The sequence below is a fragment of the Felis catus genome, chromosome B2 (assembly GCF_018350175.1).
Source record: "Felis catus isolate Fca126 chromosome B2, F.catus_Fca126_mat1.0, whole genome shotgun sequence".
Classification (NCBI taxonomy): domain Eukaryota; kingdom Metazoa; phylum Chordata; class Mammalia; order Carnivora; family Felidae; genus Felis; species Felis catus.
In genome coordinates this window covers 85,174,943-85,187,083 of record NC_058372.1, presented here as the reverse complement: position 1 = coordinate 85,187,083, position 12,141 = coordinate 85,174,943, and positions in this window count along the sequence as shown.

Below are 12,141 nucleotides of genomic sequence, written 5' to 3'. Positions count from 1 at the left end.
AAATTCTCAGCGTAAAAAAAATTGTAACTATGTGTGATGACTATGACAGATATTAACAGACTTATTGTGGTGATCATTTTATAATATGTGCAAATATCAAACCACCATGATGTACACTTGAAACTAAAGTAATGTCATGTACCAATTATTCAATAATAATGAAAAGTCTGTGCTTTTTTTCCTTCTTCTCCTGGACCCTTAAAAGAACACTCAGTTTTTACAGGAAAAAATATATATAAATGTTATTATGTACGTAACTACATAATTTGATGGTGGCCAAACTCTACAATTTTTTCATAAACAGCCAATTTTCTTTTACAGGTAAATACATAATAACAATAGCACAAGGGATAAAGCACAAAGTAAACAGAATAACACTTTTGTTAACTTGTTGCATTTGTAGAACACTATCCATCAGCTTGATCTTACAGACCATACCATGGCAAGCTAGCCAACAAGTGAAGAGCACACATGCTTTTCAAGTCTACATGGAAGATTTACATTATATGCCAGACAATACAAATCCTCACAAGCAATAAATCTTACAGAGTATGTTCTCAAAAAACAATGAACTAAATGAAACAACAAGGAAATTCCCTAATATTGGTAAGTTAACTAATATATTCTGTAAATATCTGATGGGTCAAAAAAGAAAAAAGAAAGAAAAAAATCATGAAGGAAATTTTAAAAAATATTTTGAACTGAAGAGGCAGTTGGAAGATGGCAGCATAGAAGGACGCTGGGCTCACCGTGCGTTCCGCTGATCACTTAGATTCCACCTACACTGCCTAAATAACCCAGAAAACCACCAGAGGATTAGCAGAACGGAGTCTCCAGAGCCAAGCGCAGACGAGAGGCCCACGGAAGAGGGTAGGAAGGGCGGCGAGGCGATGCGCACTCCACGGACTGGCGGGAGGGAGCCAGGGTGGAGGGGCAGCCTGCCGGCCAAGCATAGCCCCCGAGTCTGGCTGGCAAAAGCAGAGGGGCCGAACGGAGTGTGTTCCGACAGCAAGCGGGAGTTAGCATCTGGGAGGTCATAAGTTAACAGCTCTGCTAGGAAAGCGGGAAGACTGGAGGACAAAGGGAGGGAGAGTTGCTGAGCCCCCGGACCACAAAGCTCAGTTTGGTGGGGAACAAAGGCGCTCGCCAGCGCCATCTCCCTCACGCATCCCCAGCCCAAATCCGAAAGGGAACTGGTTCCTGCCAGGGAACTTGCTTGCTCCACGCAAACACCCAACTCTGTGCTTCTGCGGAGCCAAAACTCTAGCAGCTGATCTGACTCCCTCCCGCTGCCACAGGGCCCCTCCTGAAGTGGATCACCTAAGGAGAAGTGAGCTAAGCCTGCCCCCATTCACCTTGCCTACCCACCCCAGCTAATAAGCCAGATCCCCAGCACCACAAGCCTGGCAGTGTGCAAGTAGCCCAGAGGGGCCACACCACCCCACAGTGAATCCCGCCCCTAGGAGAGGGGAAGAGAAGGCACACACCAGTCTGACTGTGGCCCCAGCGGTGAGCTGGGGGCAGACATCAGGTCTGACTGCGACCCCGCCCACCAACTCCAGTTATACACCACAGCACAGGGGAAGTGCCCTGCAGGTCCTCACCACTCCAGGGACTATCCAAAATGACCAAACGGAAGAATTCCCCTCAGAAGAATCTCCAGGAAATAACAACAACTAATGAACTGATCAAAAAGGATTTAAATAATATAACAGAAAGTGAATTTAGAATAATAGTCATAAAATTAATCGCTGGGCTTGAAAACAGTATACAGGACAGCAGAGAATCTCTTGCTACAGAGATCAAGGGACTAAGGAACAGTCACGAGGAGCTAAAAAATGCTTTAAACGAAATGCATAACAAAATGGAAACCACCACAGCTCGGCTTGAAGAGGCAGAGGAGAGAATAGGTGAAGTAGAAGATAAAGTTATGGAAAAAGAGGAAGCTGAGAAAAAGAGAGATAAAAAAATCCAGGAGTATGAGGGGAAAATTAGAAAACTAAGTGATACACTAAAAAGAAATAATATACGCATAATTGGTATCCCAGAGGAGGAAGAGAGAGGGAAAGGTGCTGAAGGGGTACTTGAAGAAATAGTAGCTGAGAACTTCCCTGAACTGGGGAAGGAAAAAGGCATTGAAATCCAAGAGGCACAGAGAACTCCCTTCAGATGTAACTTGAATCGATCTTCTGCACGACATATCACAGTGAAACTGGCAAAATACAAGGATAAAGAGAAAATTCTGAAAGCAGCAAGGGGTAAACGCGCCCTCACATATAAAGGGAGACCTATAAGACTCGTGACTGATCTCTCTTTTGAAACTTGGCAGGCCAGAAAGAATTGGCACGAGATTTTCAGGGTGCTAGACAGAAAAAATATGCAGCCGAGAATCCTTTATCCAGCAAGTCTGTCATTTAGAATAGAAGGAGAGATAAAGGTCTTCCCAAACAAACAAAAACTGAAGGAATTTGTCACCACTTAACCAGCCCTACAAGAGATCCTAAGGGGGATCCTGTGAGACAAAGTACCAGAGACATCACTACAAGCATAAAACATACAGACATCACAATGACTCTAAACCCGTATCTTTCTATAATAACACTGAATGTAAATGCATTAAATGCGCCAACCAAAAGACATAGGGTATCAGAATGGATAAAAACACAAGACCCATCTATTTGCTGTCTACAAGAGACTCATTTTATATCTGAGGACACCTTTAGATTGAGAGTGAGGGGATGGAGAACTATTTATCATGCGACTGGAAGCCAAAAGAAAGCTGGAGTAGCCATACTTATATCAGACAAACTAGACTTTAAATTAAAGGCTGTAACAAGAGATGAAGAAGGACATTATATAATAGTTACAGGGTCTATCCATCAGGAAGAGCTAACAATTATAAATGTCTATGCGCCGAATACCGGAGCCCCCAAATATATAAAACAATTACTCATAAACATAAGCAACCTTATTGATAAGAATGTGGTAATTGCAGGGGACTTTAACACCCCACTTATAGAAATGGATAGATCATCTAGACACACGGTCAATAAAGAAACAAGGGCCCTGAATGAGACATTGGATCAGATGGACTTGACAGATATATTTAGAACTCTGCATCTCAAAGCAACAGAAAATACTTTCTTCTCGAGTGCACATGGAACATTCTCCAAGATAGATCATATACTGGGTCACAAAACAGCCCTTCATAAGTATACAAGAATTGAAATTATACCATGCATACTTTCAGACCACAATGCTATGAAGCTTGAAATCAACCACAGGAAAAAGTCTGGAAAACCTCCAAAAGCATGGAGGTTAAAGAACACCCTACTAACGAATGAGTGGGTCAACCAGGCAATTAGAGAAGAAATTAAAAAATATATGGAAACAAACGATAATGAAAATACAACAATCCAAATGCTTTGGGATGCAGCAAAGGCAGTCCTGAGAGGAAAATACATTGCAATCCAGGCCTATCTCAAGAAACAAGAAAAATCCCAAATACAAAATCTAACAGCACACCTAAAGGAACTAGAAGCAGAGAAGCAAAGACACCCCAAACCCAGCAGAAGAGAAATAATAAAGATCAGAGCAGAAATAAACAATATACAATCTAAAAAAACGGTAGAGCAGATCAATGAAACCAAGAGTTGGTTTTTTGAAAAAATAAACAAAATTGACAAACCTCTAGCCAGGCTTCTCAAAAAGAAAAGGGAGATGACCCAAATAGATAAAATCATGAATGAAAATGGAATTGTTACAACCAATCCCTCAGAGATACAAACAATTATCAGGGAATACTATGAAAAATTATATGCCAACAAATTGGACAACCTGGAAGAAATGGACAAGTTCCTAAACACCCACACTCTTCCAAAACTCAATCAGGAGGAAATAGAAAGCTTGAACAGACCCATTACCAGTGAAGAAATTGAATCGGTTATCAAAAATCTCCCAACAAATAAGAGTCCAGGACCAGATGGCTCCCAGGGGAGTTCTACCAGACGTTAAAGCAGTGATAATACCTATCCTTCTCAAGCTATTCCAAGAAATAGAAAGGGAAGGAAAACTTCCAGACTCATTCTATGAAGCCAGTATTACTTTGATTCCTAAACCAGACAGAGACCCAGTAAAAAAAGAGAACTCCAGGCCAATATCCCTGATGAATATGGATGCAAAAATTCTCAATAAGATACTAGCAAATTGAATTCAACGGCATATAAAAAGAATTATTCACCATGATCAAGTGGGATTCATTCCTGGGATGCAGGGCTGGTTCAACATTCGCAAATCAATCAACGTGATACATCACATTAACAGAAAAAAAGAGAAGAACCATATGATCCTGTCAATCGATGCAGAAAAGGTCTTTGACAAAATCCAGCACCCTTTCTTAATAAAAACCCTTGAGAAAGTCGGGATAGAAGGAACATACTTACATCATAAAAGCCATTTATGAAAAGCCCACAGCTAACATCATCCTCAACGGGGAAAAACTGAGAGCTTTTTCCCTGAGATCAGGAACACGACAGGGATGCCCACTCTCACCGCTGTTGTTTAACATAGTGCTGGAAGTTCTAGCATCAGCCATCAGACAACAAAAGGAAATCAAAGGCATCAAAATTGGCAAAGATGAAGTCAAGCTTTCGCTTTTTGCAGATGACATCATATTATACATGGAAAATCCGATAGACTCCACCAAAAGTCTGCTAGAACTGATACAGGAATTCAGCAAAGTTGCAGGATACAAAATCAATGTACAGAAATCAGTTGCATTCTTATACACTAACAATGAATCAACAGAAAGACAAATAAAGAAACTGATCCCATTCACAATTGCACCAAGAAACATAAAATACCTAGGGATAAATCTAACCAAAGATGTAAAAGATCTGTATGCTGAAAACTATAGAAAGCTTATGAAGGTAATTGAAGAAGATATAAAGAAATGGAAAGACATTCCCTGCTCATGGATTGGAAGAATAAATATTGTTAAAATGTCAACACTACCCAAAGCTATCTACACATTCAATGCAATCCCAATCAAAATTGCACCAGCATTCTTCTCGAAACTAGAACAAGCAATCCTAAAATTCATATGGAACCACAAAAGGCCCCGAATAGCCAAAGGAATTTTGAAGAAGAAGACCAAAGCAGGAGGCATCACAATCCCAGACTTTAGCCTCTACTACAAAGCTGTCATCATCAAGACAGCATGGTATTGGCACAAAAACAGACACATAGACCAATGGAATAGAATAGAAACCCCAGAACTAGACCCACAAACGTATGGCCAACTCATCTTTGACAAAGCAGGAAAGAACATCCAATGGAAAAAAGACAGCCTCTTTAACAAATGGTGCTGGGAGAACTGGACAGCAACATGCAGAAGGTTGAAACTAGACCACTTTCTCACACCATTCACAAAAATAAACTCAAAATGGATAAAGGACCTGAATGTGAGACAGGAAATCATCAAAACCCTAGAGGAGAAAGCAGGAAAAGACCTCTCTGACCTCAGCCGTAGCAATCTCTTACTCGACACATCCCCAAAGGCAAGGGAATTAAAAGCAAAAGTGAATTACTGGGACCTTATGAAGATAAAAAGCTTCTGCACAGCAAAGGAAACAACCAACAAAACTAAAAGGCAACCAACGGAATGGGAAAAGATATTTGCAAATGACATATCGGACAAAAGGCTAGTATCCAAAATCTATAAAGAGCTCACCAAACTCCACACCTGAAAAACAAATAACCTAGTGAAGAAATGGGCAGAAAACATTTATAGACACTTCTCTAAAGAAGACATCCAGATGGCCAACAGGCACATGAAAAGATGCTCAACGTCACTCCTCATCAGGGAAATACAAATCAAAACCACACTCAGATATCACCTCATGCCAGTCAGAGTGGCCAAAATGAACAAATCAGGAGACTATAGATGCTGGAGAGGATGTGGAGAAACAGGAACCCTCTTGCACTCTTGGTGGGAATGCAAATTGGTGCAGCCGCTCTGGAAAGCAGTGTGGAGGTTCCTCAGAAAATTAAAAATAGACCTACCCTATGACCCAGCAATAGCACTGCTAGGAATTTACCCAAGGGATACAGGAGTACTGATGCATAGGGGCACTTATATCCCAATGTTTATAGCAACACTCTCAACAATAGCCAAATTATGCAAAGAGCCTAAATGTCCATCAACTGATGAATGGATAAAGAAATTGTGGTTTATATACACAATGGAATACTACGTAGCAATGAGAAAGAATGAAATATGGCCTTTTGTAGCAACGTGGATGGAACTGGAGAGTGTGATGCTAAGTGAAATAAGCCATACAGAGAAAGACAGATACCATATGGTTTCACTCTTATGTGGATCCTGAGAAACTTAACAGAAACCCATGGGGGAGGGGAAGGAAAAAAAAAAAGAAAGAAAAAAGAGGTTAGAGTGGGAGAGAGCCAAAGCATAAGAGACTGTTAAAAACTGGGAACAAACTGAGGGTTGATGGGGGTGGGAGGGAGGAGAGGGTGGGTGATGGGTATTGAGGAGGGCACCTTTTGGGATGAGCACTTGGTGTTGTATGGAAACCAATTTGACAATAAACTTCATATATTATTCAAAAAATATATATTTTGAACTGACAATAAACTTCATATATTATTCATAAAATATATTTTGAACTGAAAGAAAATGAAAACACAAGATACCAAAATTGTGAGATATAGCTAAAGTAGTGCTAACAGTGAAATTGATAGCTTTATATACTCATATTAGAAAACAATTTTAAGAAGATTAAATGATAATGACCTAAGTTTATGAACATAGAACTAGAAAAGAAGAGGTAATTACAACCAAAAGTACTTAAAAGAGCAGAAATAATTGAAATAGAAAATACAAATTGAGAGCAATTAATAAACCCCACATCATTTGAAATGATAAATATAATTGATAAACCCTAAGAAAAACTGGTCAGTATAAAAAAAGAGAAAATACAAATTTCCAATATCAGGAATTAAAGAGGGGCTATAACTGCAGGTATTACAGACAGTTAAAGAATAATAAAATAATACTATGAATAATGTATAAATTTAATAATTTCTATGATTTAGACAAAATCCTTGAAAAATTCAGTTTCTTAAGACTTATTGAATCAGAAATAAAAATTCCAAATGGCTTGGTATGAATTAAAATAATTTATAATCAAATCATTCCCAGGTAGTTTGATGAAATTTATCATTAATTTAAGAGAGAAATAATAGCAATCTCTTACAAACTCTTTCAGAAAACAGATGAGCAGGGATGCATCTTGACTCATTTTATCAGGTGACTATAATATCTGATAAAAATACTTCTCTATAGCTTTTTATCTAGATATATTTATTTATAACAACCTACAGTTTACTATACATCATTAATATGTATGTAAAAAGCTAACAAAATGTAAGCAAATCATATCCAGCAATAAATCAAAAGGATGATAAATAATGACCAAGTGAATAAGAATTAAATTCAACATTTTATTTATTTTTTTTTAATTTTTTTTTCAACATTTATTTATTTTTAGGACAGAGAGAGACAGAGCATGAACGGGGGAGGGGCAGAGAGAGAGGGAGACACAGAATCGGAAACAGTCTCCAGGCTCTGAGCCATCAGCCCAGAGCCTGACGCGGGGCTCGAACTCATGGACTGTGAGATCGTGACCTGGCTGAAGTCGGACGCTTAACCGACTGCGCCACCCAGGCGCCCCATATTCAACATTTTAAATTAATCAAAATTAAATGAAAAATAGGTATCAACCATAATAAAGAAGAAAAATCATAAGATAATTTTAATAACTGCAAAAAACTAACATAATTAAACCTATATTCATGTTGAAAACTCCTCTCAGAAAACTAGGAATACAAAAAAAAAATCCTTAATTTACAAGCAACACACATAAAATCTTCATAGTTAACATATTAATTTATGGGAAAATATTGACTGTTTCTCTTTAAAATCAAAAAAAGTAAAGAGTTCAACTTGTTAAATACTCATTCTGAAGACACAATCTTATCACTAATCAAAATAAATAATTTATCTTATTAATACTAATAATAAAACAAAATAAAGATCTTACAATAAATCCAAAAATGCTATTTACTTAATAAACAAAATAAAAAAAAAAATTATAAAATAGAAAATTAAAATCCACAATCTATATTTTGAACCACTTTTCTCCTATATATTCTTTAATTCCAAATTCTTTTCACATAACACTCTAAAATAAAATAAACAACAAAATAATAGAAATAATAAAAACACCCATCAAAACATACTAAAAGATTTAAAATTCAGAAATATAAAACAAACTCACTGATCATCAAAATTTACAAATACACATTACATTCCCAAACAATAATCATAACAAAATACTAAATTACATTCTAAAAAATATATAATTCAAAATATTATTAAAACAAAAAAATTTCACTTTTAAAACTTCATCACTATAAAAATTCTATTCCTTATAAGTGTGTAAATAAACATTCACAAAAAGAGATGTCTTTTGTGTGTGTGTCATACAGAAAAAAAAATTCTCTATTAAGAAAATTAGTTATAGCTAGTTGTCTTCTGTTAAGTTGAAAAGTCTTGTTTATAACTGAGATACTGCTTCTTTAAACACCACTCCTGTGTGTGTGTGGTTTTTGTAAAACTATTGTTTAATAGAGATCAAAGGATATACGCTACCTATAAAATCAATTTCTTCTCTCTCTCTTTCTTATTCCTGTGTGTAATCTTCTTTTAAGAATACCCTCCAACTTTCTTTTACTACTGTCATTCATGAACCCACCAAATTCTTAATATACTGTCCCATCTATGATATGTGAACCCATTTTTGCCTTCAATGTTTCAATTGTGGTTGTTCATAAAAGCACCAAATACTCTAGGACATTGCCTTATTTTCTCGTAATTTATAACTCTCAAAAACAGTGTGTTTTGTATAGAGAGTTTTCAAATAAACAAAAAAATTTCTCCATAAGAATACATTCATTAAAAATATGTAAAGTAGATAGAAACATTGTCTCCTCTATGTGTTATTGCTTTCTTACTGAAAAAGACTGCATAAAAATTGACAATCATTTTGTGTATGATTATCATATTGGCTCTTATAAAATAATGAGAGAACTATTAAATTCAATTTTGAATAATTCTCTGATTTAGATAGTTTGTTTAACAAACATCAAAATTCAGATAGATGGGAATCCTCGTCATGTATAAAAGACATCATAACTAAAGAAACATGTGTTTTGTGTTTGTGTGGACCTATTTGTTGTGTCACACATAACTTTCACAGAGATCTCACTTTATGACTCCATTTGGCTCTCAAATTTCTGTGTTTTATTACAACTGCTTTCTATATTTATAAAGCAAGGGGTGCAAGAAATTCTAAAGATTTGTATCTCTTTCTGATTTTTCATACCATTCGCCTTCTGAAACTGGTTTAGTTCCAGCGAATTTTTTTCTAGACACAGGATTCAGCTCTGTCCTCTCTTTTTTTGAAAATGTATGTTTTATCTGTTTTAACTCTTCTAGTAACTATTTTTTGATAGACATATTTAAGAAATTTCACTTACTCTCCAGAAAATTGTGATGAAACCTCTCATTACAAAGATTAGGGATGTAACTGAAACCAATTAACAATACAACATAATTTTTAAAGCTAAGAACGGTGTTGTCTGTGGTGAGAGAGAGATTTTAAAACATGGTTAAAGAGAGTTTGAGAGAGAGAGTTGGTTTGTTTCCTTCATTCAACTTGCACATGTTTACTTAATGTCACTCCATGACACAATCTTGCGAGAAATCAATGTTTATATGTAAAGTTGTATGTAACTGCTGAATACAAGATTTACAATTTAGCATTTCTTGTGATGTGTGGCTGTTGTTCTTTGATATAGTTTGTTATCTCTATGGTTTCTCTGAGGTTTACTTTATTGTAAGAATACAGCATATACACATATAACATACAAAATATGTGTTAATTGTCTGTTATTGGTAAGGCTTCTGGCTGACAGTAGGCTACAAGTAGTTAAGTTCTTGGGAAGTCAAAAGTTCTATATGGATTTTTAACTGCATGGGGAGTCAATGCCTTAATATTCTGTTCAAGGGTCAACTGTATTGCAGTATATTCCATACAATGGAATACTACTCCTCAATAAAAAGGAACAAAAGTCCGCCACAGGTAACACCATGCATTAATCACGACTAAAAAAATCCTTTTTCTGAGTGATAATGGTCAGCTTTCAGAGAGTACTATTATATTTATACGAAATTTTATATCAAAACAATCTAAAATGATAGAATTGGATCAGTGTTTACTAGGTCAGGAAATGGGGAATGTTAACTGCAAAAGGTGTGTAATGAAACTTTTTAGGCTAATAAAAGCCTTGTGTCTTAGATGGGGTGATAAATTTATTGTTGTAAAAACTTACTAAATTTTGCACGTGAGTACATTTTCTTAGATGTAAATAAACCATGTTTGTAAATCAAGGAACAAACACGCTTGCATTTGTGTGACACACCTTGTACACATCCACACGCACTTTGGCTTTGCTTCTAACATATGCATATTTTAGTTTTACAATTTTATTCTCATTCCAAAAAGCCAACATTCATTTAACAATTTTTAAGGACCGCTATGCACTTGGCCGTCTTCTAACTCTTCTACTCTTGGCAGTGGGTCGAGCAGGAAGATACCTATTCCCCACATTTTACCAGTGATCTTTACTGGAAACAAACAAAATAAGACATGATATAATGTCAGGCAATGATGAATTATGAGCAAAAAAGAAACTCAAGTTACAGGGATAGAGTGATGGGTGTGCAATTTTAGTGTAGTCAGGAAAGCAGTCTCAGAGGAGATGACATCGGCTCAAAGACCTGATTCTGAGAGCAAGGTGATATCTGGGGCAAGAGTGTTCCAGGTAAAGAGTATGGTTTGTATAAAAGTTCTCACACTACTGACGCTTTTAGAGTATATAATGTTACAAATATGTTCAAACAAATAATACTCATATCAGTTTTCAGGGTCAGTTAATGATGTTAAAGTAATTTCAGTTCATTTCAATATGAAGACCTTAAAGTGTGAGGATGCATCAATACGGGCATCAATTTCTCCTGATTCATATGGTTTCTGACCTTGAAGACCTCATTGATTTCTCATGTCGTTACATTTGAATTAGGTCAATGTCGTATCCATGAGAAATAGAGCATTCCGGCAAAGATATAAAATGTTCTTGATTTTTTGGCTTTTAGGAAAATATCTTCATAGAGAATGCAAAATTTTTCTTCTGTGCTTTGTGTAAAGGCCTATCAGCCTTGGGTATCTTGTTGTTCAAAGAATTACACAGTATTGTTATTTCTGGTTGCTTCTTAATTCAATTAAAAACATTGGTTAAGTGTCTAATATTTACCAGTTTCTATACTAGACACCTTACTTATAGCAAGCATTATGTATGTGTGTATTTGCACACATAGCCACAAATACATACATATATATATACACAAACACACATACACACATATATACACACATATATTTTGTATACATATATGTATTTATATTTAAATATGTATACATGTATATATTTTATATATATGCATATATTTCATATCTATATAAATCTATTTGATATAAATCAAATAGGTCTATACATGTACATCAAATTTGATAAATATTTGTCAAATATATATGTATATTTGTATATGTGTATATATGTATCACAGCTTTATCTATGTATGTACGTACATGTGCCATATATATTTTATAGATAAGGAAACTGAAACTCAGAGATATTAAACAATTTGCCTAAGGTCCAAGAAGAGTTGTTTCCATGGTCTACCTCCAAAATTTAGATTCATTGCATATCAAGAACAGAGAATTCAGTTGGGTACTGAAGACTTAGATGAAGGTAGGTAGGACGTGAGTTAGTGTCTGATCGGTGAGATCACCTGACCACTTATTATATTTCTATCCTTTAAATGCGAAGTTGTAGGTATAATGACATGTCTGGAGAGGATTTTGAAGAGATTATGTTTTATATAACATTATTTGGTTTATACACATACAACAATATATGTGGTCTTTGTCACGTAGGAAT